General features: G+C 34.3%; 1 non-coding gene across 1 annotated transcript; it reads right to left on the reverse strand.

Annotated features, from left to right (window-relative positions):
• Positions 1-6471: 6471 nt before the first annotated feature.
• On the reverse strand, positions 6472-6578 carry LOC124891576. Its single transcript, XR_007049748.1, has one exon. It is a non-coding gene; the product is annotated as a small nucleolar RNA R71 (small nucleolar RNA).
• Between the last annotated feature and the right edge of the window lie 1267 nt (positions 6579-7845).

Consider the following 7845-nt stretch of genomic DNA (forward strand, 5'->3'; position numbering starts at 1 on the left):
TTAAGAAGCCACAATTCAATTCAGTCACACTTTTCCACAATATCCTCTATGAAATCAAATATCAAAAAAGTTGAGACATTCCCCCGACCATAGCCAAAAAATCACTGAAATAGTCTAAGTCATAAGTAAAGACAAAACCATTAAATGAGGGACTTTCTGCGAATGAAAGATCACCACTTCGGCTCACGCACAATCCACCAATACTTACCATTGTGCAAGGAAATAGAAGTATCTCCAAACCCTGTATCATATGGTGATATATTGTTCGGGGATGATTAAAGCGGCGAGAGATAACATGTAACTTATGGAAGGGACAATATAATACCATGATCAAACTATGATAAAATCATATGTACACAATGTGAATCCCTAAGATTAAACCCCTAAATCCTCTTATTTTGTCATTTTCCCTCTCAATCTAACCTTATGCGCCACCCTTCCTCTACTAATTTATATCTAACTTACTCAAATATTGTGGTACGAAGTTATTCTCCTTCCTGTTTCATCACTCCGAGTAAGGTATGTACTCTAACTCATGTAATATGTGTAGACAGTGGGTTGTTAAGAACTCACATTTTGAATTTTTAGAGGATGTTTGCTAAAGTTTATTTTTAATCAAGTGATGGGTGCTGAAGTGAAAAATAGAAATACATTTCTGTTTATATGTGCTTTTGAATCATGTTGCTTTATTTGATCTGTACCAATGGTTTATATGCTTCGTCATGTGATGTTAATTTAGATTTTGTGAGTGTCTACTTATGTCACTAGAATTATTCGAGTTAATATGTTCTAATTGAAGTGAAAGGAGGTGATTTGTGGAGGAATTTTTTCTATACTATTAGTTTTATATCTGTCACTGATATGAGTTATAATCTGGGTTATGTGTTGAAATTTTTTGTGTTTTTTACTCATTATGATGCTGTATGAAATTATAAGTGAAAATTGACACACCATGTACAATTGATGCATTAATTTTTCCCTTTAATTTTGATAGAAGTGTTTGAACATTGAAGTTGTATTGGGGATAGAATTAAAGGTGTATGATGGTGATGTTAAGTAAATATTGTATAGCTTTACATGTTGGTGTTGTTTGCACAGTATTCTTGAGTATGATCATTTTACTTGATCATACATCTTAACCCTAATAATAATGTTGGCATTTGTGTTAAGAATGAATTGATCATATTGTTATATGCTAAACTTAAGAAAATGATGTGGTAATATCTTGGTTTGCTGAATTCCGTGGAAGTGTAGTAGTGTGTATGTTTAAAGTTTGAGTTAAACAACACCCAAAAGGTTTAATATGACTGTTTAGATGTGGTAAAAATTAGATGTAAAGTTAAACATGGGAAGTCTAAGTACCATAGTTTATAATATAAGCATCTATGCTAGAAACTAAGTGTGGGGTGCCCTCAACACTATCCAGCACTCATTATTAGATAAGCTAAATGGGTGTCTTGTTACTTGCTTTGATGCATATTTCGACTAATAGGTACATAGACTAGTCATCAACAAAAAGAAAAAGATATTGTTGGTCATTCTGAACCTTCTAAAAAGAGAAGTAGAACTACTGGTCGGGTACTAATAGATCCTGCAGTCCCACAAGGGAAAACGAGATGATATGCGGCTAGATTGGTTAAGAAGCCAGAAAGAAAATTTACTCCAAGCATAATAAGAGAAAATAACCTCCAAACCATTTTATCTACTAGGAAAGCCTACTAAGAGAATATCCCAGCATGGTGAGACAACTAGAACAACTACATATGGCTTCTTGTTTGAGCAGCCTACGGAGTGCAACCTAAAATTTATTCAAGAATTATATGCCAACTGGGACCAAGGGATACGTATTCCTAGGTAAAGATCAGAGGTCAGATGGTGACATTTAAATCCTGTGATGTAAATGTTCTTTTAGCTGCACCATAGGTAGATGTAAACCCATTGAGGTAGCTAAACATCACCCCACCCTATGTAGAGATCAGACACCTATTATGTGTAAACATAATAGTTGCTTAGTGGACTACTCACAAAGACTATGGGATCTACCTTACATTCCCATGTGCCCAGATGAATAGGGAGGCCTACATATGTAGGAATATTATCTACCATTGGCTAATTTAGGGCAAACATATGACAGATGTGACATGTGATAGGGTATGCCTTATGCATTGGTGTAGGATGATATTGATATAAATATAGATGTGTGATCTTTCCTACTATAAAGAAGGCGTGGTACAACTAGATGCACAAATATGGGTTTGATCGTTTCCTGACCAGATCATTAAGGAATCATGATGTTAAGGAGGAGGCACTTGATTACATGCTAGTAGTGGACACTAGCTCTATAGATTTGTATAGGACTAAGGACCGGATAGGGCCCATGGGTTAGTAATGACTATGCCTGAGCACCACGCTCAAAATAATAAGATTTTATCCCATATATCTGGGCTACAGAGGCTCCAGCTAATGATATGGGGTAGGCCAGCCACACATGAGGAGATTCGTGTTGTAGAGCTGGATTAGACCAGAATTTTTAGAGCCTATGGAAGATGATGTACCCACTTATGAGGAACTAAGAATGAGAGATACAAATATTGATTATAAATAGGAGGAGATAGTGGACCCAAATATGGGAGCTAAGTCTTATGGTCCATAGGAGGATGATGACATGGATGATTCCTGATCTGGGAGTTTGACACCACCTCATTACTTTGTAATGTTTGTAAGAACTGAGGATAAAACTACATTTTAAGTTCGGGGTGGTATTCTTCATTCTTTGTACCTCTCAATTTATTATGTTTTGTGGATTTTTATTGTTATTTTTGGATGTTTGTTTCATTGTTGTTGATGATGTGGTGATCATTTGACATTAGGATTGGTATTTAATAAGTTGAATAATTTGGTAATTCTTAGGGATTTCTTTACTTTGATTAGTTAATTACTTTTAGTTCATAATTCCTTAGGTAGTAATTGCAATCTAAGTTTACTTCAATTTTTGAAGAATATTTTTCACCCTTGAGGTGAATTTCAATAACTCATCATAGTTAGGTGTCTTTGCCTATGATGAATAGATGACGACCATCTTAAGGGGAGCTATTCTTTGGAAATAAGGAAGTGAAAAGAACCTAACCACAATTCTAGGTCAAAATACTTAGTGTCAGGCCATGTGGTTACATCATATGGAAAACACTTGTTTAAAAAGGGAATCATACCAAATTTAAAATAAGATGCTAGTTTTATACACCTATTCTCAATAGTGAGACTTTTTATTTGTCGGCTTAATTTATTATGTGAAATTACTAGGTAGAGAGTCCATAGGGATCTTACTTAACCTCGAATGCACCAAGTGTGAGTGAGATTCAATATTTAATTTTCATGTATAGTGATGTCTAGAACTTGACCGGTGTGTTTATGAAGCGAAATAAGGGTTTTGGATTCGGGAGATGATGTAGGCATTTTGTCCATAGACATGTTTTTAGACCTCTATTTATGTACAGGTGTAATTATCCTTAGTTAGCCTTGTTAAGCCTATAGCCTATTTTCTTTGGTAGCCTCATTATAGCTTATACCCCTTCTTTGTTTAACCTTAATTTAATCCAAATCTCCTAGGTACTTTAATGAAGAAAATTATCGAGTAAGGAATTGAAAAACAAATTTGAAAATGGTGTTAATGAAGCTCCAAAATATAGCTATTGGTGGAAGAATGGAGGTACAATACAATATGAAGTCACGTGATGAGAAGAATAAAGTATATTCATGAAAAAATTGAATAATGTGTTGAAAAAGTTGATTCCCTTCCATAGTGTATCCAACTAAACTTAATTAGATGGGGACAAAATAAAAGAAAAAAGGAAGATAGATGGTGTGAAAATTGGTTGTTTATTAAGTATTTCAATGTTCTTATGATGTATTAAAGCTCTTAGGGATACTAACCATTATTTTTACCAAAAACAGTTCTACCCATCCCTTATGTTACATTAAACCCCTTAAAGACTTATTTGATCTTCAATTTTAATATTCGACTATTGGTGTAGTAGTACACTATGGGTAAACCTATGTTTCATTATGTATCATGTGTGAATTCTTTGAGAGAGTGAGCAAAATTTGTTGTTTGGATACTCATGATTGTTATAGATTGCAAAATTGAGCGTAAGGTATGTAATCATCTTGTTGTGAGGGTGCATGCAGAGGATAGTTGGGTGACCTATAGAAATGTGTGATTGAATAAGGTTCATAATTTTTCCGACATCTTAGAGTGCACTTGTAAGGTTATGCAATTTGAAAATTGTAATCCTATGTTTTCATATGCTATATGGCATATTTGTGGTGAAAATTTATAATTCATGTGTAGCCTGTGTGTGCCTGACAAAAATATTTTGGTAAGATTGGGGTGTGAAGCCTTGCTGTGTATAGTGATTACTTGGGATTTTTTGAGGATGAACATAGTTCTAAATGTGGGGTGTTGATCTAGGGCATATTTATACCTCCAAATTCCAAGATGTATCCATTTATGACATGTTTTATGAGTTAAAATGTGTTATTTAGATGTGTTTGAGCTATAATTATATTCTCTAACTAATAGACATGATTAATTGATGCATGGCTTGATTGTGATGAGATTGGACGTAATTTAATACCTTAATGTGAAGGTAATATAGAATGGAATCATTAGGAGTGATTTACTGAGCATGGGAATATTGAGGATGGGTTAAGAAATCACGAAACTCGAGATTGAAGAGAGGAAAAAGGCAAAGAGCTAAAAAGCAAGGAAAATGGCTAGATTCGCATCAGGGACCTCATTTCCCGCGATTGGCTCCGCGATGCTCTAAGTGATTCATAGTAGATGGAAATTTCCAGTAAGCCTCCGCGAAGTGAGTAAGCCTCCGCGAATTCCCACTTCGCGGAGGCTGAATTCATTATCATGTCACATTCCAGTAAGGGTCCATGATAGGCATGATACGCAGACCCTAGTACCCGCGATGAGCTCCGCAACATGATGAAGATCAATTTTCATTCAAATATGTCCTACTATAAAAGTAACACTTCAAATGAATGGGGATACTTAAGCATACGTACAACATAGGCCAAAACAATTAGATATATCCCTTAAGGTTCTTTGAACTTTCATCTTTAAACATTAATTTTGGCATGATTAATTATATTTATTTGATGTTGATTTTGAATATGAGTGGCTAAACACCCTTGTTCTGGGGTAGAGGCCAAGAACATGATTATATTTTTATATTCTTAGAGTGGTTAAACATTGATTTGTCATATTTGTTATTCTTATTCTCTTTTACTTACTATTTTGATGAATGGCGACCATTAAAATACATCTATAATACTTTGTGAATCCGAGAGGAGAATCATTAGGATAGATCAAAGATCTTAAGGAGTAAGTTCTTATTCTTTTACAGAATAAAGGATTTGAATTAACAGCTAGGATAGAGATATACCTAAAAGCATTGTTTGGTTAACTTCCAGGAAGATATATTAATAGATCTAAATGGATTATTGCATCTCCTCTTAACTATATACTTTCAATGTCATTTTAGGTAGAAGATTAGAGGCTTAAGAGACCATGTTAATCTAAACCCTGCAAATCAATAACCTGATAATCAACACGACCACGATAAGGATAGGGTTTTCTAACATTGTTAAGAGTGTCTCAACCCTTGATTCTATCTCATATTGTTTTCGACCTTGCTTATATAGGTATTGAAAGACTTTGTTATTTATTTATTTATTAGATTATTCATTAAATTATCAAAATAATCTTGATACTCTGAAACACATGAATACATTATTGTCAAAACTAAAGTTTATTAAATACTAATCAAGTATTCCTTGTGGGTACAATATCTGATTTTTTGAGTAACTATATTACATGTACGATCACGTGCACTTGCATGTGCGATAGACTAGAACAAGCTTTTTGCATCATTGCCGAGGACTCAAATAATTAGTAATTTTCTAAAATTTTGGATTTTGATAATTAATGTAAGTGTTAGCGACTTGATCTTAGTGGTTGACTTTTGTATGAAAAGGGAAGTATCGGACTGGCAAGAGCAAAAGAATTGGTCGAGCCATATTCAAAACCTGAACAGATATTCCATCCAAAGTGAAGAGTAAGAATACTTCATTACCCAATTCAACAGATTCAAATGGTAGATCAGGTGGATCCTATTGATCCTATTGCTCTAATTACTCTAGCCCCAGTGGTTCTAGCTGTTCGTGCTCGAGGAGAATCTAGACGTTTTTATGAAATGGCAATCACATTGATAAATGACGCTATGAATTGCATTCATAAGACAAAGGTGGGTGGTCAGTTTGAACTAAAGCATAATTGGTGCAACTTTAGCACACTAGTGGCAGTTAACTAGATTATATGCTAAACTACTGAACTCCATCACTTCCTTGGATGATCTATCTTGAAAGTTCATTATTCGATTTTTTCCATCAGGGAAGACAACTTATTTGAGAAGTGATATTTTGAGTTTTATGCATAAGAATAGAGAGAATCTTCACCAAGCTTGGGAATGATTCAACGCTATTCTTATGAATTTTCCTTATAATAATTAGAGAAATGATGTATTGGTACACACATTCATTTAGGGTATTAAGCCAAAAACCTAGATTCTCCTGGATTTATTAGTAGGCGGGAACATTCTCGAGAAGATGAATGATGAATTATATACACCGTTGAATTAGATTTCATAGGAGAGTCTAGAGTGTCATGTTGATGCAAGATGTGCTCAAAATAAGGTTGCTGGTATGTTGGAGGTTGATCAGTTCATGACTATATGAGCCTTGATTTCTGCATTAAAAAATTAGCGAACTACTCAACTCGGCAATATGAATTTGGGAATCACATAGCCCATACAATCAAAACTAATGCAATTCATTAGTCTCATACGTGGTGTGAGGTTTTTTGGAGTAGCTAACATATAGGTGATGCTTTTGCAACAAATCTAGAGTTTGTCAATTATGAGGGAAATGCTAATCATCAAGGACAATAGAACTTTGGTAATAATTACAATTCTAACATGCAAAATCATCCCAATCTCTCATGTGATGGAAATAAAGAATAGAATTCCAATCAATACAGGGGGCCAGTAAAACAGAATCACCTGCAAAATGTTCAAGGAAGTCCAGCCACTACTCAGTCAAGTAACATTGAAGAGATTCTAAAATAGATTATGGCTACTCAAGCACCATTGGTAGCAGATGGGAAAAGTTAATGGTTGATTATGAAGAACATAGAGGTTCAAATGGGTCATATTGTAGCAGTATAGAACACTATACCTCAGGGAGGACTTCCTAGTAATATTGAGCCAAATCCAAAATAGGTGAATGTGATCATTACTTAAAGTGGACTACAGTTGAAAGAGTTAGAACCTAAGCAGGTGAATCACAAGGCTACTGATGGTTAGACATCAATAGATGAGGAGAAAGTTCTAAAAGACAAATTTTAAAGCAACCAAACTACAGAAAATGTAATGATGCCACCTCCACCATTCCCACAAAGGCTTTGGTAACATCTAGAGTAAGATTATTACAAGAATTTTATGCGTAAGATTATTACAAGAATTTTATGCATATTTTTAAACTGGTCCACATTAATCTTCATTTCATTGATATTTTGCGAAGTGTTCAAAAGTATGAAACGTATGTGAAAGACATTGTAAAAAATAAGATGTGAAAGACATTGTAAAAAACAAGAACTATTTGACTTAATATGCTACAGTAGCACTTACTGTCGAGTGCACATCCAGGATTTAGAATAAATTTCCCATAAAGCTAAAAGCTATATTAAGTTTCACTCTATAGATCACAATTGGGCAATCC

Source organism: Capsicum annuum, unplaced genomic scaffold, assembly GCF_002878395.1.
Source record: "Capsicum annuum cultivar UCD-10X-F1 unplaced genomic scaffold, UCD10Xv1.1 ctg3772, whole genome shotgun sequence".
Taxonomy (NCBI): Eukaryota; Viridiplantae; Streptophyta; class Magnoliopsida; order Solanales; family Solanaceae; genus Capsicum; species Capsicum annuum.